The sequence below is a fragment of the Panulirus ornatus genome, chromosome 14 (genome assembly GCF_036320965.1).
Source record: "Panulirus ornatus isolate Po-2019 chromosome 14, ASM3632096v1, whole genome shotgun sequence".
Lineage (NCBI taxonomy): Eukaryota > Metazoa > Arthropoda > Malacostraca > Decapoda > Palinuridae > Panulirus > Panulirus ornatus.
The window spans coordinates 12,575,805-12,597,389 of NC_092237.1; the positions used below are offsets into that span (position 1 = coordinate 12,575,805).

Genomic DNA, 21,585 nt, shown 5'->3' on the forward strand with positions numbered 1-21,585 from the left:
AACGAGGGCAACGAGTAGGGATGATGGTTGATGTGTTCTGAACGAAGGAATTAAGAAGAAAGCGGGTTTGTGAAGTCGGCCATCCTGGTTATAGGACCGTACAGTCGGGAGAGAGAGAGAGAGAGAGAGAGAGAGAGAGAGAGAGAGAGAGAGAGAGAGAGAGAGAGAGAGACTGACTGGTCAGCCGGCCACCCAGCCTTCGAGGGGCCTCTCACCACCACAAGGCCTGGTTAAAACGCTCCCCTTGACCTGACCTATCACGTCATTCGTGGCCCCACGTTCGATCGCCGGGCTCCTCGACCCCTCACTCGACGCCCTGTGTGTGACGACGACTGCTGGTAGCGGCGTCTTGACAGCTGGTGTTTTGCTCCCAAGGGTGGACGTGGTGAGAGCCATTAGTTGTCAGTTCTTGTTCTCGCTGTCGTTGTTGTGGATGTTCTTGTTCTCACTGTCGTTGTTGTGGATGTTCTTGTTCTCACTGTCGTTGTTGTGGATGTTCTTGCTCTCGCTGTCGTTGTTGTGGATGTTCTTGCTCTCGCTGTCGTTGTTGTGGATGTTCTTGCTCTCGCTGTCGTTGTTGTGGATGTTCTTGCTCTCGCTGTCGTTGTTGTGGATGTTCTTGCTCTCGCTGTCGTTGTTGTGGATGTTCTTGCTCTTGCTGTCGTTGTTGTGGATGTTCTTGCTCTCGCTGTCGTTGTTGTGGATGTTCTTGCTCTCGCTGTCGTTGTTGTGGATGTTCTTGCTCTCCCTGTCGTTGTTGTGGATGTTCTTGCTCTCCCTGTCGTTGTTGTGGATGTTCTTGCTCTCGCTGTCGTTGTTGTGGATGTTCTTGCTCTTGCTGTCGTTGTTGTGGATGTTCTTGCTCTCGCTGTCGTTGTTGTGGATGTTCTTGCTCTCGCTGTCGTTGTTGTGGATGTTCTTGCTCTTGCTGTCGTTGTTGTGGATGTTCTTGCTCTCGCTGTCGTTGTTGTGGATGTTCTTGCTCTCGCTGTCGTTGATGTGGATGTTCTTGCTCTCGCTGTCGTTGTTGTGGATGTTCTTGCTCTCGCTGTCGTTGTTGTGGATGTTCTTGCTCTCGCTGTCGTTGTTGTGGATGTTCTTGCTCTCGCTGTCGTTGTTGTGGATGTTCTTGCTCTTGCTGTCGTTGTTGTGGATGTTCTTGTTCTCCCTGTCGTTGTTGTGGATGTTCTTGCTCTCGCTGTCGTTGTTGTGGATGTTCTTGCTCTAGCTGTCGTTGTTGTGGATGTTCTTGCTCTTGTTCTTGTTATGCGCGCTGTGCTTGTGCGCATCAGGAGCTCACGTCTCATGACGTCCTTCCCTCTGTCTCTTCCCGATGTGGTAGGTGAGGGGGAGGCTCCTCCTCCAGAGGGGTGAGGTCGTCCTTGATGCGTTGCATTCCCCTGGGTGGCTGGTGTCTTCCGCTACCCTGTTGGTGTGGCTTCAGGCTTGACAAGGTAAGCTGAGCTCCATAGCCTTCAAGCTTGACGGGGTAAGCTAAGCTCCAGAGCCTTCAAGGTTGACGGGGTAAGCTGAGCTCCATAGCCTTCAAGGTTGACGGGGTAGGCTGAGCTCCATAGCCTTCAAGGTTGACGGGGTAAGCTGAGCTCCATAGCCTTCACGGTTGATAGGGAAGCTGAGCTGCATAGCCTTCAAGCTTGACGGTGTAAGCTGAGCTCCATAGCCTTCAAGCTTGACGAGGAAGCTGAGCTCTATAGCCTTCAAGGTTGACGGGGTAAGCTGAGCTCCATAGCCATCAAGCTTGACGGGGAGGCTGAGCTCCATAGCCTTCAAGCTTGACGAGGAAGCTGAGCTCTATAGCCTTCAAGGTTGACGGGGTAAGCTGAGCTCCATAGCCATCAAGCTTGACGGGGAAGCTGAGCTCCATAGCCATCAAGCTTGACGGGTAAGCTGAGCTCCATAGCCATCAAGCTTGACGGGGAAGCTGAGCTCTATAGCCGCTGGTGATCCCCAACACACATGCTGGAGCGGAACATTCTGCTCTTCCTGACGAGTTGTGTATCTTGGCAGCTAATGATCATTGACAGCTGATACCCTTTGACAGCATCTGATCCTCGGCGTCTTATGTTCCTTCACGGCTGGTGCTCCTTGACAGGTCTAATGGCCGCTTCTTGACACCTATCTAGTGTTTCTTGATAGTGGGAGACATGGGTTAACATGCAGGAGAAGGAGGTGGTGGTGGTGGGGTTTTGTGCCTGGTGGGGGTGGTGGGCCACGTTTGTTGTGTTGGGGAGAGAACAGGACGCACGCAGGTCGGGTGGGTGGTATGGATGGGGCAAGGCAGAGGATGCAGTAGCAGTGGTCTGCCCGGTCGGCCGATGAAGGCTAGGCAACACGCTGGATAGGTTTGGTAAGCGGTGTGTGTGTTGGGGGGGGGTGTCGGCACCATGGTTGGGGGGGGCAGCTGTAGACAGGTCTAGCGAGTGGCGGGTAGGGCAGGCCTGGACTGACAGTAGGTAAGCCTGGGGTGCGGGGCGGACGAGGAGGAGGGCAACTCGTCAAATGGGCTGAGCGGACGGTGTGGTGTCGGAGGAGTAAGGAGTGGGCGGACAGGTGCCGCGGGTAGTGTGGGCGATGCGGGCAGTGCGGACGGGCGGAGCAAGAGAAGACAGGTGGCGTGGGCGATGCGGGCAGTGCGGGTGGGCGGGCGGGCTGGCGGACAGGTGGTGTGGGCGGTGTGGACAGTGCGGGCGGGCGGGCGGGGCAGGGCAGGAGCGGACAGGTGGCGCGGGGCGGGCGGGGAGGCTGGCGGCGGCGGAGGCAGCAGCAGCAGCAGCGATGGCCGCGGAGCTCAGTAGTGGTTGAGCCGCCGCGGTCGACGTGGGGCGCAGTGTTGAGTCGCTGCCACTCAGCCCCCGTGACCCGCCCTGACCTCCCCTGACCCGGAGTGTCTCTCGCGTGACCCGTGTCCGGGCAATCCTACCAAGTAATCCCCCCCTCCCCCACCTCTTCCCCCCATTCATCCATTGTGTCTATCATACAATAGAAAGAAAAAAATATGGAGAAATGTTAGAACCACGGAATATTGGCGAATGTACAGTGAAATCGAGGAAATGTACGTGAGGCTGTGAAGTGATGTGTAGGTGTGTCGTGGTGTGGTGACAGCAGCAGATGAACACGGGCGATGCCGTGGGCTGTGGCGGGACACAGAGCCACATGTTCATCGCCCGCCTCCTACCACGTTAACAATGCCGAGTGAAAACGTAGTGCGGAGCTGCACGTTATGTAGGCTGGCTGGCGTGTTGGCCACCGGGTCACACAGGACCTCCCTACTACCATCTAGGGTAATTACCTAGAATTTATAACAACTATTGGTTTCTCTACCCTTTCCACCCATGATGGATTTTTACAGGTGTACCTGCTGGCGATGGGAACGTACTGGTAGCGCCGTAGGTGAACGATACTGATGGGTCTCATACAGAGGCTTGTCGGATCCCCCCCGCCAGCCAATGAGTGTAGATGAACCTAAGTTGAAATTCATCCCGGGGTCTCCACCCTAGCCTGGGACTTGAGCTATGGCTCGTGGTCTCCCAATGTTACACAGGCTAGAGATCTTGCGATGGCGCACCTCCTCCAGCCGGAGAGATCGGCGTTTTCTCTCGAAGGGAGCGAGTTCCAGAGCCCCCCAGGAGGAGGCGCTGTGTGTTAAGTAGTAACCGTACGAGTATAGTAAATCCACTGGAGCCAACGCCGGACGGAGAAAGTGACCCGTCCGCCAGGTGGGACCGAGCTCGCAGCACTTTGGTTAAACTTTTCGTCCGCTCACACCTCGGGAGACGAGAGACGAGAGAGAGAGAGGGAGGGAGGGAGGGAGGGGTCGTTCCCCGCCTTCCACCCAAATACAGAAAATATCGGCCGCGATTTGGCTTAGTTGCTCTCCAAATTGCGGTATCATAAAGGCCGTCGCGGACTCGGTGAGGACGGGGGTGTATCCTCCAGGGAGGGAGGGAGGGTGGCAGGGGAGGGCAAGGGATAGCTAACGGCGGTGGCGGTGACGCTGGTTCACTGTTAGCGGGACGAAGCCTGCCAAGTCGAGAGATTTAACAGGAGAGCGTTCAGTTGTTCCTCAGATTTTAGGGTGAGTATGTGTGGAAAGGCGGATCAATGGAGATAGACAATCGAGGCGTCTGGGTCGGGTTGAATCTGCGGCGTTTTCATGTTTTAGACTCCCAAGGGAGGTCATGCCTTCACCCCAGGCTCCGCCCAGCTATTGAATTGCTGCAGTTTCTCTCCTATGTCTGTAGGGAAACGTGCAGGTATATGATAGCGAAGCGACGTACACACACACACACACACACCAGTGCCATCTAGAGACAGAGAACTCCCTAGATTAACTTTGTATAAATCCACCTTGCGCTTGTTGGCAGTAATGAGCCGAACTTGTGCGTCGGGGCCTCATTTTGAAATCCCGGCCCTCACCTCTGCCCCAAATACGTGCTGGCAGTGAAAAAGAAACTCACCCCTCTTTCCCCACACCTGTAGAGAGGCAGGCCAGGGCGCTGTTGATATATACAAGGGGGGCGTTGGGAAGTAGCCGAGAATTATGGTTGGTGTCAGGGATGCGGAGGAGCCCCGTGTTTAATGCTGTCATTTATTGGGGAACAGGACTGACCAGGATGTACCTAGGGAAAGGCGGATTATAGAAGACCAAATGGTCTGTTAATGAGGTTATATGCTGTAGAACAGTGACATTACACGGAAGAACCGTATAACATAAGACCCGTTGGTGTCTGACAAGGCAGTTTGATGGTGGAGGCAGGATAATATAGCAGGAGTGAAGTTAGAGACAGCAGGAGCAAGATAAGTCCTCGGTAGTGATACAGGGACGTCTTCAGAAGGCAACTATGCTCCAGGTGATGCAGATGGTTGAGGAATAAGGGAAGTGCCCCTGGTGGTGGCTGACGTCTCTGATGAGGGAGGGAGTCCCTCAGGGTGGCATTGGGAACCACATACTAGACATGGTGCCAGTGTGTACCTTCGGCGTATCTTAAAGAAATGATAAATCTATGTTAATAAAGTGTGATTTGGTCACCTGAAGTGTAGGATTTATAACATGTGTTAAAGTACTTAATGATATCAATATGTGTGTTTTATGTGAAACATATTGTCTCTGTAGACATTACAACAGAACTAGACTTTGAGAGTAAGAGATGCTCTTCAAATGCTTAGGGATAGTGTTGTAATTTGCATAAGAGCTGCACTTGTTATTCATTATATATTCTGATATTTGTCCACCTTTACTCTCTTTAGCGAGATCGCACCAGACACATACGACACAACAGAAGCATTGCTCACATCCACTTTCTCGTCTGTCGTGTATGATGCATTCATAATACTGTATGATTTTTAGACTTCACTTCAGTTTTGATTATTCTCATGGTACGTATCGGCTTCTGCTTTCTCGTCTATTGGACTTTGATGCGCGAAGGGCCAAGAAAGACTGTTCGCGCAATGTGTAGAAACGCTGTGGTACAGACAGCTAAGGAGAGGAGAGATTGTAGTAGACGGTACGCACGACAAAAATATATAAATGAAGTTCATTTGAATGAAAAGTGAACTAGCTGAATAGCGGAGGCCGCTACATGTATACTGATACTGACTGCGGAGTTACATAACTAGATTATACCCCCTGAATGTATTACGAGGGTCAGAAACGTATTCCCTTGCGTCGCATTGTTGATGATGCCCTCGTGATCGCCTTGCCCTGCTGACGTCAGGCAGAATAGGTGTGTGTGTGTGTGTGTGTGTGTGTGTGTGTGTGTGTGTGTGTGTGTGTGTGTGTGTGTGTTCCTCGAGCTGATTAGTTACCCGAAGATGTGCGTCCCAAAGCGGACATCACCACGTTGCCAGCGGGTCTAGGATCTCCTCCCCTTCTTGCCGCCGCTCGCTCCCCCCCGCTATTGTCATTCCCGTGGCCCCGCTCTCACTATCAGAGGTCTTGAGTCGCTCAGCATGTCGATGCCACTCATCTTCACGCCCTTCTCGTCGCAAGCACGTCTGGGTACCCCCCACGCCCAGACTAATTGGCCCTTCAGTGTAGTATCTTTCCCTGGTATGCGGCTCCCTCAACGTCTCTTGCCCCGTGCCTGAACAGCTGTTGGCAACATACTGGGGGTGTGTGTGTTCGAGAGCCGAACCAGCCACTGGCAGCAGTGTCCATAGAGAGGTGCATATGAGATGACCCGGTGGACCTAACGTCCTTGATAGATGCAGGTCAGATCAGCCACTGCTGCAAGGAGGCACCTGAGCGGGAGGAGAATGTTTTGATAACAGGAGGAAAGTCACTTTCTAAGAAGATGTTGGAACTATGTCAGCTGACGAGACGCACGCACTTAAGAGATAGGAGCTGTGTCAGCAGATGCGACCCACGTACTTTTGAAAAGACCAGGGTTGTGTCAGCCGACGGATGCTTCAAAGTGTTGTGTCAGCGGATGAAAAACCCCACTCACTTAAAAGATAGGCGCTGTGTCAGGCAGGCGCAGCCCCACATCCTGAAAAGTTAGGGGATGTGTCACCAGACATGATCCACTTACTTATAGGAGTTCTGTCAGCTGGCGATACGTACTTATAAAATCTACGACCGTTACTCACTTAAAAGATAGTTGTTGGTGTCAGCCGTCGACACTTACTTACTTAAAAGATCGGAGTTGTGTCAGCAACTCACGTACTCAAAAGATAGGAGTGGTGTTGGCTGGTAGACCGGCGCACAGTTCTTCATGCCTGAAGGAGGCCACGCCGATGGAATCGGCTGTTGGTAAAAACCTCAGGTGTGGGGACGTTATTCATATCGTCTGATATAAGCAGGCGATAAGATCACGAGCCGAGATCTGCTTATTGCAGACAGACGCTCAGGGAGGGGGCTACGAAAGGCGGTCTTGTGGTTTACGCAAGACATTACAAGTTACATAACCACTTGTGTGTTGCGTGCCGTGTGTGTGTGTGTGTGTTGCCTTTACTTTAGTAACGAGACCCCGTAACATGGGCATATATATATATGTATATATATATATATATATATATATATATATATATATATATATATATATATATATATATATATAAGTCCCCCCCCCCCCAGCCATTAACTCGCTTTAATTCAACTCAAGTTATCATTCTAGTATGCGCCATCTATTAAGTCCTATCCTTCGGTTCGTATCCTCCAAGTCTCAAAGTACAAAACTAGGTTTCTTCATGATAAAACCCTCCTCCCTCATTCCCCCACTTCTGTGTTAAACTGGTGCAATCTTCAACCACCTCTTCTGGCACACACACACACACACGAGCATACATGTGTCTTCTCCATCCTGCCGTGATGAGCATAATGTTTGCATTACGGCCTCCCCCTCATAGATCATGCAAGCAGTGACTGCACGGACGAAGGAAGATAAATGCCCGCTCGTGTGAACACGGTGGGAGGAGAGTCCTTACCCACCTCACCTTTTTCGTATCTGTTCCCAAGTTGTAAATTTCATCAAGGCCCCGAAGGATGCAGGAGGATTTCCCCTGTCATAGAAAGCAGCTCCAGGAAATATTATTATTATTGTTATTGTTATTATTATTATTATTATTATTATTATTATTATTATAATTATTAAAATTATTATTATTGTTTATTATTATTATTATTATTATTATTATTATTATTATTATTATTATTATTATTTTTATTATCATTATTATTATTATTTTTATTATTATTATTATTATTGTTATTATTATTATTATTATTATTATTATTATTATTATTGTAACTATTATCATTATTATCATTATTATTATTATCATTGTCCTTATCATTATTATACTATTATTATTATTATTATTATTATTATTATTATTATTATTATTATCATTATTATTATCATTGTCCTTATCATTATTATACTATTATTATTATTATTATTATTATTATTATTATTATTGTTATTATTATCATAATTATTATTAGTGCGCCATTAGTGTGTTTTATTTACGTTAACTGTGCTCTCTCCATCTCCCATTTCTCTCTCTCTCTCTCTCTCTCTCTCTCTCTCTCTCTCTCTCTCTCTCTCTCTCTCTCTCTCTCTCTCTCTCTCTCTCTCTAATGGACTGGAGAGGTACAACCCGCCTGGGGATCATGACGGAGGCTCAGTGTGAGCCAGTACTTCACTGGCTGTCAAGTTCCCTCTCTTTGGCCCATGTTTTTTTTTTGTCGTTTCTACCTCATTCACAAGTGAGTTGCTGGCATTCAACCAACACACACACACACACACACACACACACACACACACACACACACAAAAAAAAAAAAAAAAAAAACCACTCAACTACGCTTAACCTACGCGACTCATTACTGTAAACTCTTAAATTTCCCTATGGTGAACGTTACGCGCTTGACGCCCTTAGGGCCAAGTCTCTCTCTCTCTGTAGGTACTCGTAAGTAGGTAGGTACGTTAGGTAGTCCGGCTCATTACTTTCAACAACGCCTTTGGTGCAGTACGTATAATGGAGAACATCTTAACTGTGCCAGATGCGCACACGGTCCTGGTTATGAAGAAGTATAACGCTGATGTTAAGGCCCATTAAGATGCACCGGATCATATTATTATCCTCGTAAGGAACAGAGAAGGGGGCCAGGTGAGGATATTCCCTCAAAGGCCCAGTCCTCTGTTCTTAACGCTACCTCGCTAATGCGGGAAATGGCGAACAGTATGAAAGAAAACAAAGAAGTTCGAAATCCTTGGCTTGGGCTACGTAAAGAAGAGGACTCAAGGGGTGTCTTCTTCTTCGGCTTTGAGGATTACTAGGTATGCCAAGTGTGAGGGCGTAGTGCCCAAGGACTGGGTGCTGTGGCTCCCTTCAGTTCATCTCGCCCCTGCTGCTCGGTGATGGCTATGGAGACCGCGAAGTTACGTAAAGTTCCAGATTATCCGCGAGGAGTTCGATGACTGATGGTCGGACATGGCTGGTTATAAAGAGTTTTGAATTCTTTTATAGCTTTTCCCATGTTAATAAACAGTTTTGAATTCTTTTATCGCTTTTCCCATATTTATAAACAGTTTTGAATTCTTTTATCGCTTTTCCTATATTTATAAACAGTTTTGAATTCTCTTATCGCTTTTCCCATATTTATAAACAGTTTTGAATTCTTTTATCGCTTTTCCCATGTTTATAAACAGTTTTGAATTCTCTTATAGCTTTTCCCATGATTATAAACAGTTTTGAATTCTCTTATAGCTTTTCCCATGTTTATAAACAGTTTTGAATTCTCTTATAGTTTTTCCCATGTTTATAAACAGTTTTGAATTCTCTTATAGCTTTTCCTATGCTTAAAACTATAAGGTTCTAGTGCTAATGTAGATCCCACAGAAACGGATCAAATCCCTTGACACTTTTACACCTTGGCTCGGGGAAATACCACATCTCGAGAACGCGGTGCACGTGCAGCTCGTCATCGGATTTATCAAAAGGGCCAAGACTTGTGTAGAAGAGAACTGAGAAGGGGAATTAGATGATGACCAGGACTAGGAAGCAGGCAGTATGAGGGAAGATGAATATGAGAGGTCAAGCTTCCGTCTATACAGGTAATATGAGGGGGAAGATGAATATGAGAGGGTAAGCTTCCGTCTATACAGAAAGTGGACACTCGAGTTTCCAAAGTCATATGGTATTATCCATAGTAGCTGAGATGGTGCGGGCAATTGTATGACCCCCCCTCAAGTCCTTAGCCATCTCGTGTCCAGTACTCGAACCCTGGCGGACCCCAGCTTGACTCTCTTTAGAGTTAGCCACTCGACCCATCACATTACAGAAGGGGGTCAAGGGTTAAGGCGAGGTCGTGCCTTACACAGGTAACGGGACATGTTACTGTGCTGCTGAAACAGGAAGCATTTGGTTAAGGAAGATAACAGAACTCCTTAGTCTGCGGTGATATCTGGAGACACCAAAAAAAAAAAAGAAAATGAGATATCAAAGATGTATTAGAGAATATAAGAGCATCATGAAAAAGACATGAAGGTTATTTAATGTATGATAACAGGAGGAATGAGAAAAAAAAAAGAAAGAACATAAACCAGCCACAGGAACGTTGAGAATTAAACCTGGTAAATAAATGGTTTAGGTCCGTCCCACGTAAACTTAGGAATGACAAGTATGAAACATGCGTGGACAGGAGAGAGTCTCTCTCTCTCTCTCTCTCTCTCTCTCTCTCTCTCTCTCTCTCTCTCTCTCTCTCTCTCTCTCTCTCTCTCACAGAGCAAGATTGGAATGATGCTGACGGAAGATTAAAGCGCCCCCCCATCCTGGCATGATTGATGGCGTGTTACTTATGCCAACGTTCGGGTATCGATAAAAGATGTGATCGATGTTGTGGCCGACTCTCCCACCCCCCCTTAGCGAGGCAAAGCTTCAGCGTATTATAATGTGTATCTGAGACAGCCATCCCTCGAATGACCAATGGTCGGGAGAGTGGAGTGGGGTGGTCATCATCACCACAGTCGAGTGATATATGTATGTATATGTATTCTCTCTCTCTCTCTCTCTCTCTCTCTCTCTCTCTCTCTCTCTCTCTCTCTTGGAGGGAGGGGCGGATGGAGGATGCCCAGGCCTCATCACCAACTTGTGGTGAGGGTAATCCCTCCCCATTAGCAACCCGTCTCTTTTTAGGGCCTCCGCGAGTCTTCGCTGACCAGTAAGCCCCTTGGACCTGTGAGTGATCCTGTGCATTGCCTCTAGCAGATTTAGTTTAATGGACCTGCCACTCGTTATTACACTTTCCGCACATCGTGGGTGTAGAACATTTCGTTTATTGTCATATGTTGTCGTTTATTGTCATGTGGTGTCGTTTATTGTCATATGGTGTCGTTTATTGTCATATGGTGTCGTTTATTGTCATATGGTGTCGTTTATTGTCATGTGGTGTCGTTTATTGTCATATGGTGTCGTTTATTGTCATATGGTGTCGTTTATTGTCATGTGGAGTCGTTTATTGTCATGTGGTGTCGTTTATTGTCATGTGGTGTCGTTTATTGTCATATGGTGTCGTTTATTGTCATGTGGTGTCGTTTATTGTCATGTGGTGTCGTTTATTGTCATATGTTGTTGTTTATTGTCATGTGGTGTCGTTTATTGTCATATGTTGTTGTTTATTGTCATGTGGTGTCGTTTATTGTCATATGGCATTATTTATTTTTGTATCTAGTGTTACGTTGCTTTATGTCGTGGTGTGTCACACGTCCATAAGAGGAAGAGATTTATGATTTCTTTGCGTTTAAAATTTCCAGTAAAATATGTGAGTTGGTGATCCTTAACTTGTGGGCTAATGTTTGGTATGTCCAAGTCTCTCTCTCTCTCTCTCTCTCTCTCTCTCTCTCTCTCTCTCTCTCTCTCTCTCTCTCTCTCTCTCTCTCTCTCTCTCTCTCTCTCTCTCTCTCTCTCTCTCTCTGTATATATATATATATATATATATATATATATATATATATATATATATATATATATATATGTATGTATCTTTTATAAGTTTATCGTTCTAGATTCATTTACTTTAGCGTATTTCTTTTTATTATGATATTTTCTTGAACGTAGATTTAAAAACTTTGCTGTTAGATTGCCTCGGATAATTTCGTGCCCCATGTAGTTTTTGATTTCCTTTTTCGTATTCTTAATGTGTTACTTAAGATCAATTTTTGATGAGGTGAAATCTAAGAGTTCTGGAGGTGGAAATTTGAAAGTTTTTTTTTTATATGTATCTTCAGAATACATGCCAGATATAGAAAATTTCCAGGAATTTTAGAGTATTTCGTAAGTCTGAGGTAACATTCTCATTTGCCTGTTCGAATACGAAGGGCAGACGTGAATAAGTTTTGCATCGTCCGATTTTTTCCGAACGGCGAGTCTTAAAAAAAAGAGAAAAAAAACTATTTCCTGGAGAAGTTGGTGGAAATATTAATAAAGTTTTCGTCGTCCTAAAAAAAAAAAGAAATGACTTGGACGTCTCGAATCCTCGCTTGGGGTGGGGTTGGGTGGGGTGGATTTGCACCAACAGCAGCAGCAGCAGCAGCCTCCTCTTCTTCTTGGGCCAGAAGGGGACGACGGGTGGTACCGAGAAGAAGCGTTGGGCCTTCCAAGGACACACACACAGCAGCGGGGTCGAGTTCCTTCTGTAAGTGAGGCCTCTTGTTTCATTCAGGTGTTATGCAGAATCTTAGGCTCGTTATGTCTTGTGAATGCTCTGTTTTGGGTGGTGATAAATACTTGGCTTCGAGTCCACGACTTTCATTATTTGCGGCACCATAGTCGAAAATGACAACTTGGTCGATTTTTCCCTTTGAATTATCTGTAATGCCTCCTTACGTTTACCACACTATTCTGTGAGTTTCTCATGTCTTCCGCTGTCACATATAACCTCGAGAGAGAGAGAAGACCAGATGGTCTGTTGGTGTTTGAAATTCTTCTGTATTCCTCTGTATTTGTACGTGATCGTGTGATGGATTCTGTAATATCGTTAAGGTACCTTATTTTTCCGAAGTCGTCCTCCCTATGTGTTTTTAAAGAGTTTGTGACCGTTTTCTTAATCTGGTCTTCGTGTTCGTTTAAGATGTTGTCTGCGATATGCCGGTATATGTACTAGGCACACGCGGTAAAAAAAAAAAAAAATCTTGCCACTTTTGGTGTGAAACAATATGACACAGCGGATGAAGTCATTTGAAAAATGCCCATCAGTCTGGCCTCACCTCACATTTGTAGTCCTGCTTTTATAGTATTATGATATATCATGTGCGAACGACATTTATTGTCATTTGCCATAATAAATGTTATATTGATTTCACATTCCGGTGTAGATAACTATTAAGTAGGTATGTGATAATGATCAGAAAATTTGTCCGTGAATATCGCTTACCAATCGAACCGAGGCAACACGAGTCGTATTGATCATTTCGAAATTTACAGGACCCATCCGGGAAGATAATTTTTATACTGTGTGTACAAACGTCATTTACCGCCGGTTTGATATCGGTGAAGTTGGTTTACGGTCTAACACACACACACACACACACACACACACACACACACACACACACACACTGTTGCTGTTGTGTTTCAGGCATTGCTCGTCCAGACACATGAATCCCAAGAAAATCTTTGGTGTTCTGACGAAATGATACGAATTGCTTGCTGGTGTTTGAAACACAGCCTTTCATATTAAAAGAAAAAAAGAAATATCTCTGTGAACTTCCTTTTGGATTCGGCCTATTTTTAGTTTTTGTTGGGATGCAACACGAAGTATATTGGCGGTTGAAGAGAGAGAGAGAGAGAGAGAGAGAGAGAGAGAGAGAGAGAGAGAGAGAGAGAGAAGAGAGAGAGAGAGAGAGGTAAGAAGTTAAAGAGACTAAACTCTACAATCACAGCAGTGCTTATGGGATATGATGATCATGTCGCATTCTTAGACTATTTGAAACTGAAGTAAATATGAAGTAAATATACGCGTTGGTGTCGGACTTCCTGGCTAATATGTATATGTATCCAGCTAGGATACATTTTCTGTGGTAAGTGGGTCGTTTAGAAGAGCTAACGACATAGTAATAGTGACGTGGGCGACCTTTTCTTTTTGCGTGTCTGAAATGTGGCCATAATTCTGTTTCTCGTGAAGGATATGAATAAGTGTGCGAGTCAGTAAACGTATACGTATTTATGATAATAATAATGATAATGATAATAATAATAATAATAATGATAATAATAATGATTATAAAAATAATAATGATAATAATAATAATAGTAATAGTAATAATGATAACATTAATGACAATGATAATGCAGTGAATGATAATGAAATAATAATGATTATAATAATAATGTAAAATGAATAATGATCATGATAATGAGAATAATGTTAATATTATATTATTATTATTATTATTATTATTATTATTATTATTATTATTATTAACGTTTATTGAATTTAGGAAGCCATTTGGCTGGAAATACACATTTGAGATATTATACATTCTACAATGTCCATCTGTATTAGGCAGGTAAGTTAAGATCAAATGTAGAAATGTATACCCTGGGGAATGTGGTCTGGCAATGCCCGTGAAACAGCTGTGTTGCTTACCCCAACCATCCAAATTGGTGCCCATATATCATAACCCTCTGAAGGAAGGATGAACAGCTAGGTGGGTTGTGTACTGTCTGCCCTTGCTTAAGAGGAGAGCCGGACCCACTGGATTTGGCGCCATCAGTGCCAACCATTTCATCACTCTGGGCGTCAACACGTGGGTTGGTGTCCAGGTGAAGTGAAAAATTAGTCTGGGTGCTCGGGAGTCTGAACGTGCAAGAAGGTGTGTGGCATGCACGGGATAGAGCGTTGCGGTATACTTGCTGTCAGTGGACTGAACAAGGGCATATGAAGCGGTCTGGGGAAATCACAGAAGGGTCTGTGGGAGGAGGATCTGGTATCGGTGCATGACACACGACAGCCAGATTGGGTGTGAGAGAACGAGGCCAATTCTTCGTCTGTCCCTGGCGCTTCCCCGCTGACGCGGAAAACGGCGAACAAGTATGATATATATATATATATATATATATATATATATATATATATATATATATATATATATATATATATATATATATATATATATATCCCTAGGGATGATATGAGAGAGAGAGAGAGAGAGAGAGAGAGAGAGAGAGAGAGAGAGAGAGAGAGAGAGAGAGAGAGAGAGACGTCTTTAGCGAACTTCCTGTGGCAGTCTTGACCGAGCCATGTGGGGGGGGGGGTTGTTCTCCAGACCCCTGGCTCCCGTCTGAGTATTTCCAAGAAATATCTCTAAATTCTTTGCCGCGACGTTAGCACGGAGAGTAATGCACACGGGAAAGGAAACTGGCAGAGGGGTGGTGAGGGGAGGGATGAAGTGGAAATGGAGAGATAGAGAGATCCACTGTCAGGTGGACAGAGATATAGTCTGTGTCTAGTGAGAGGGGAAAGTTCTGTTATGGTGAACAGTGGGGAAGAACAGTTCTCCTGAACGCGGGAAAGAACATTCCGCCTTCTTCCGATTATCAGATTTTTGTGTTTGAAGAATCGCAGAAATTGGTGTGTTCTGATGCGTGTGTTCTGATGCTGCAGAATTGTAATGTATTTGGTGTTCGGTGTCTGCAATTTCATCACGTTTTGTAGAATATTCCATGCTTTGTTCTCTATGTCTCCCATGCTTGTGTATACACTTTTTTCTGAATTTGTGTCCATCGTTTATTTTTCCTTTGTGTGTGTGTGTGTGTGTGTGTGTGTGTGTGGGTGGGTGAGTGGGTGGGGGTGTGCACGCGCGCGCGTAGTTGGGGGAGGGGAAGGGGAATTAGTAGCGTATGTGATTACTATGTGTGTGTGTGTGTGTGTTACAGGGAGAGAGTTTTACACTCGTGTTGCCCCCGTCTCTTAGCCTTGTATGTATTTACAATGTCTTTCCTCTTATGTGAGTACACACACACACACACACACACACGGGCGTGGGTATATTTTGCCGTATACCTTCACTCTCTCTTTCTCTCTCTTCTCTCTCTCTCTCTCTCTCTCTCTCTCTCTCTCTCTCTCTCTCCCCAGTTGATGCTTGTGTTTCTATGGGGTGGATGGGAGACTTGATGCCACATATTTTTTTCATTCTCGGTGTTATAGCTTGAGCAAACCCCAAATTGCCTGAGGACACCGGAGGCTGTAGGGCTCCCCGAGTGTGTTCCCGAGAGAGAGAGAGAGAGAGAGAGAGAGAGAGAGAGAGAGAGAGAGAGAGAGAGAGAGAGTGAGTATGAAGGCGTACGGCAAAATATACCCACGCCCGTGTGTGTGTGTGTGTGTGTGTGTGTGTGTGTCATTATGACCGTGGCTGGAGTTGCGTTATGAATGCCTTTTTTGTTGTTGTTGTTGTTTCATTTTCCATTGTTTTTTTTTTTTTAACTTTTCCTTTTATTTGTTTGTTCGTTTTTTGCGAGCGTGAGTGGTTATGGAGAGAGTCGTACGCGGGTCTTCTGCGTTAAGTCTTACTACCCTTTATCCCCTTTTCGACGGTGGCATATATATATATATATATATATATATATATATATATATATATATATATATATATATATATATATATATATGTGTGTGTGTGTGTGTGTGTGTGTGTGTGTGGCGAGATGGCGATGGGAATGAATAAAGGCAGACAGTGTGAATTGTGTGGATGGGTATATATGTATGTGTCTGTGTGTGTATATATATGTGTACATTGAGATGTATAGGTATGTATATTTGCGTGTGTGGACGTGTATGTATATACATGTGTATGGGGGTGGGTTGGGCCATTTCTTTCGTCTGTTTCCTTGCGCTACCTCGCAAACGCGGGAGACAGCGACAAAGCAAAATATATATATATATATATCCATCTCTTCCTTTTCTCTGTACACTGGTGTTGCGCCACCACACCCAACCCTCGGCACACAGGAAAAAATTTAGATTTTTTGTCTCCTTTAGATACTTTTCTCAGGGATTCAATTGCGTGCTAGCCTTGCAACATGATATTTACATGGCTGCGTTGCAACACGTTTCGTGTGCTAGCGTTGCAACACACACACACACACACACACACACACACACACACACACACACACACACACACACACACAAACAAACAAACAAACAAACAAACCAGCAAACAAACAAGAGATGGGGCACCACGAGTGTCTAAATGACTCCCTCCTCATTCAGTACAATTGGGTAGTTACAAACACATACACCCACACACTGCTGTGTCTGCTTCCATAGCATCAAGTGGCTGGTTAATGGTGGGATGTGGTAGACAAGTCTGCTGCTGTCTTTAAGTACCACAATGACGAGTGTCTATCGTCGTATTTGTGCTAGACGTGAATATTTGGCATTATTTTTGTTACGAATTCTACGAAAGCTATCCAGTCATATATGGATACTTTCTTTTTTTTTTGATATGTGTGTGTTTGTTTATACGAGCGAGTATTATGAATGTGTGGAAATCATTGATACCCCCTGGCTGCAGGCCTGATTGGTAACGCTGTTGCAAGTGTGAATTCTGATGTTTTTTGTTCCCCCCTGTGTGATTGGCGATGCTGAGAGGTGTGTCCAGGTAAATTTTCACTTGATGATGAAAAGAGTTTTCTAAATATGGTGGTCGGTGGTACATAGTGTGTTGTCTTAAGTATGATTACTCTCGTTGTGAATCATCGTGTCGAGGTATGATCAAAGTGATGTTAGAAAACGTGTCATTGTCGAAAAGCGTGTCCTTCGCGTTCATTTTTCGGATGTTGACAAGTGTGTACAGGTGTGGTTGCTAGCGATGCGCTGCGAGAAAAGAAGTAAAAAAAAAAAGAATCATGATTAATAGTTGATGTCTTTACGAGTGATGATTAAAAGTGTTCATGATCATCCATGATTAACGTGTTTACCCTCCCCCCTGTGTGTGTGTGTAAATGTATAGCGATCTTTCTCAGTCATTTACGATGCTATGGGCCATATTTTTTAAGCCATTTTGATTCGTACGAAGCTCCAGAGAGCTGAGGAAAGACTTGGGGCGGGCGGATATTTTAGCAAAATGTCCAGAAAAGTCTTGAAGGTATTGCACGAGGATCTTATGGACCCGGGAATAATTCTCGTGTAATGCAGATTAATGGGGCAGCGCCGCGCCATGAGATGTGAGAGGAGGAGGGAGGCAGGGAGGGAAGGAAGGTGAGTGGAACTCCTCCTCTCCCCCCACGAAGCAAATGCGAAAGCATTGCGGTTAATGGCTGAAGTAATGATGATCCAATGGTATTGGAAGAAATATAAACTCCTTCCCACTCCCTCCCCACCCACTCACTGATATTTGCAGTGGTGGAGGGAATTATCTTAAGTAATGGGGGGATGGGGAAGGGTAGAATAGTGGGTCATTCGTTCTGTGTCGCTGTTCTTCACGTAAGGTCCTGTACCATCCGTGTCGCCGCGATCTTCATAAAGGTCATCCATTCGTCGCCGTTTTTTTTTTATATAAAAGTCATCCATTCGTCGCCTTTTTTTTTTTCGTAAAAGTCATCCATTCGTCGCCTTTTTTTTTTTTTTTTTTGAGAAAGGTCATCCATTCGTCGCCTCGTTCTTTATAAAGGTTCCTTCCATCTCTCGCCGTTCATCATTAAGGTCCTGTCGCCGTTCATCCTGATAAAGGTCCCTCCATCTATCGCCGCTCGCCACGAAGGTCCCACCCATCTATCGCCGCTCGCCACGAAGGTCCCACCCATCTATCGCCGTTCATCACGAAGGTTCCCTTGTGCTCGACTTTCCCACTATGATTCTCTCCTCGTGGAACGGATACTAAACTAATCCTTCTCTTTAACCGCATAAACTTGTAGCAAATTTTTGAGCAGCTGCTTCGCACCCAAATGGTATTATTTTGGTACCTGTTATTTCCCAAGAACTGAGGGATGGGCGGCACAGCGTCAAGGATCAATTTTCAGGGCGCCTGTTGGCGGATTACCATCAACAACGCCGCTTCTGAATATATGAGGTGGAGGAGGAGGAGGAGGAGGGGGGACATTTCCATGGTGAAATAGAAAACGAATTTCATTTACCATATGGCATGTATGAGGGACTTTTAATGTATGTTATTTTTCCTCGAGAATTGGATGGAAATGTTGATTTTCTCCTCAGAATGATTGTCATGAGTTTTATATTTTTTTTCTTATAAAAAGAAATTTTTTATATAGATTTACGAACGTTTTGAACGAAATTTGGTCTTGCAGAAATGATATAGCGGATGAAAACGACAGACCAGAAATGTGAAGATATCTTTTCGAAATTGATTAATTGTATTTAAATGGTTCAGCAGAATTATATCAATTTTGAAGCCATATTCTTTTTTTTTTTGATTGAAAGATATGCTGGTAATTGATATGAAAGATAACATTCTTTGATCTTGATATGCAAAACAGGTAAAGAGGATACAGAATTTTTCCTTTTTACGTAAACTTGCACCTGTTAGAATAGATCTTCATAAGAATAATTGCAAACTAGACATGGCCAAATTGGAGTAAAATTATTTATAAAAGTTCGCATTTTATCAGACCACAGAAATTATTTTCATGTTCTAGAAGGCAAGCCAATCGCGAAATTGATCAATATTTTTTTTTTTATTTTGACGTTAATTGCCAAACAGGTCAGACCAAATAACAGGAAATTTTGTTTCTCAACGAATACTTTCTTGGTTTGTACCGCTTGTTTTGAACTGAACAAGCATGTGGGAGCAGTAGGGTGGGAGGGAGAACCGAACAAGCATGTGGGAGCAGTAGGGTGGGAGGGAGAACTGAACAAGCATGTGGGAGGAGTAGGGTGGGAGGGAGAACCGAACAAGCATGTGGGAGCAGTAGGGTGGGAGGGAGAACTGAACAAGCATGTGGGAGCAGTAGGGTGGGAGGGGAGACCCGTGTGGGAGGAGCGAGTGGTGGTGTGTGGTCAAGAGAACACAGGTCGGCTAGCTCGTCCTCCCCTCCCCTCCTCCCTCGTGTCGGGCCGCTATATTTAGTTAATTCTTGCTAATGTAAGCAACATGGTGAGCGCTTCGGTGGGTACAAGATACGTAAGACGGACTCAACAACATGTCCATTTGATCAGCGGAGGTGACGACGTGTGTTGAGAAGTTCACCTACATTATTTGAAAGTCCATTTTCTTTTTTTTTTCTTTTTTTTTTTTTTACAGGTTAGGATGTATTTGATTTACACTGATTTACTGCGGGTGTGTATGCTAGCGAAATGTCTTAGCATATGTTATGCTTGTAACTGTTTAAAGATATGCCGTCTTTTTTTATTGTCTTTTTTTTTTGTGTGTATATGTAAGTTGTATTATTACCATGTGCACCTGAAGTATGTAAGTGTTTGCGTGCACACACGTCTGTATATCCACTCCCAAGTTATTTATGTGTGATGTGTGGTGGGGGAAGCTGCTGCAGGTATGCAGATGTGCACATATTTCAGAGTCTCTGCTACATGCGACGTATGTGTATGTACCAGCACGTTCAGGTGTGTCAGTCAGTAGGTAAATATATTAGTGTTTGTAAACATGTGCAAATTGTAGGTCACATCTCCCCCTCCTACCCCCCTGCCAGATTTACTGACCATTATTTTCTGGCTCTTTTCTCGTTTTCTGGTGTAAAATGGTCATTGGGGTCACTTTTTTTTTTTAAATGCCAGAAATATAATGGGCGTGAGTTGATAATTTTTCCGATGGTTAGTGATTTTACGTTACTTTCTTTAGGGGTTTAGAACATTATGGCCTTCTGTTGTACAGTTTTACTATATTATAGAACAACTGTCTATCTATCTATCTATATCTATCTATCTATCTATCTATCTATCTATATATATATATATATATATATATATATATATATATATATATATATATATATATATTGTCAGGGACAAAAGTCCACATCAGGGCCGGGCCATAATTAAAATGGAGTGGAGGTTAACGAAAGAGAAAAAGAAGAGACAAGGAGAAGTGTTTACGAATTATGTATGTTTGGTGTAATTTAGTGAGTCATTAGTAGGGTATAATGAAGAAGTTACGCGGCTGGACGAGTTCGAATGAGGTTATGGCTGTAAGAACGATGGTTTTATGTGCTGGTTTACCTTTAGTGTTGCTAATTGGTGAGGAGGAGGTGTTCAACGAGGGAAAAACGAAAGTATCGGGACTTAAAGTTAGGAGAGTGTCAGACCATGATGCAAGGGGGAGGAGTGTCAGACCATGATGCAAGGGGGAGGAGTGTCAGACCATGATACAAGGGGGGAGGAGTGTCAGACCATGATGCAAGGGGGAGGAGTGTCAGACCATGATACAAGGGGGGAGGAGTGTCAGACCATGATGCAAGGGGGGAGGAGTGTCAGACCATGAACTAGGAAAGGTGTCAGGCGTTTCAGCAACTCATGTTCCTCCCTTCCCTCCGCTGGTTCACCCTTCCTCCCTCCCTCCCTCCCTCCCACCGTCTCCCCTCCTCTTACATTCCGTTCCTCCCTTCCACCTCAGTGGTGACTACTCTCTCTCTCTCTCTCTCTCTCTCTCTCTCTCTCTCTCTCTCTCTCTCTCTCTCTCTCTCTCTCTCTCTCTCTCTCTCCCCCGGGGTCGGCCGCCAGCTGAGTGGTGTCGGTGCAGGGGATGATCGAAGATGGCTCGGATACGTCCACTTTCCGGCACGCAGCCAGCCAGGCAAGGCAGGCAGCTGGATGTGGAGGAAGAGCCCTTACCGCGCCCCTGCCCTCCCTCAAACACCGCCCCTCCTCCCCCCTATCCATTTCAACCCCCTCGCCCTTACTCGACCCTCCCTCCTCCTCCTCCTCCTCCTCCTCCTCCTCCTTCTTCGTCTCCCTCTCCCGTGTGTCCTCTTTCCTTCCTTACCATCTCGTCCGAATAAAGTTCTTCGGCAAGTTCGATCCAGGACGCTACTGTCGTTGTGTGAGTGTGTGTGTGTGTGTGTGTGTGTGTGTGTGTGTGTGTGTGTGTGAGAGAGAGAGAGTGTGTGTGCGTGTGTGGGCTGTGAGCTTCCGACGGTTCGAGGCGT

At 45.0% G+C, this 21,585-nt stretch overlaps 1 protein-coding gene across 1 annotated transcript in view; it reads left to right on the top strand.

The window, feature by feature from the left end:
• The first annotated feature begins 2,795 nt into the window (after positions 1-2,795).
• Positions 2,796-21,585, top strand: part of LOC139753323 (monocarboxylate transporter 12-like) — a 320,966-nt gene continuing 302,176 nt past the window's right edge. Inside the window, 1 exon segment of the mRNA XM_071669648.1 lies at positions 2,796-2,944. The gene's annotated coding sequence lies outside the window, so the exon portion shown is untranslated.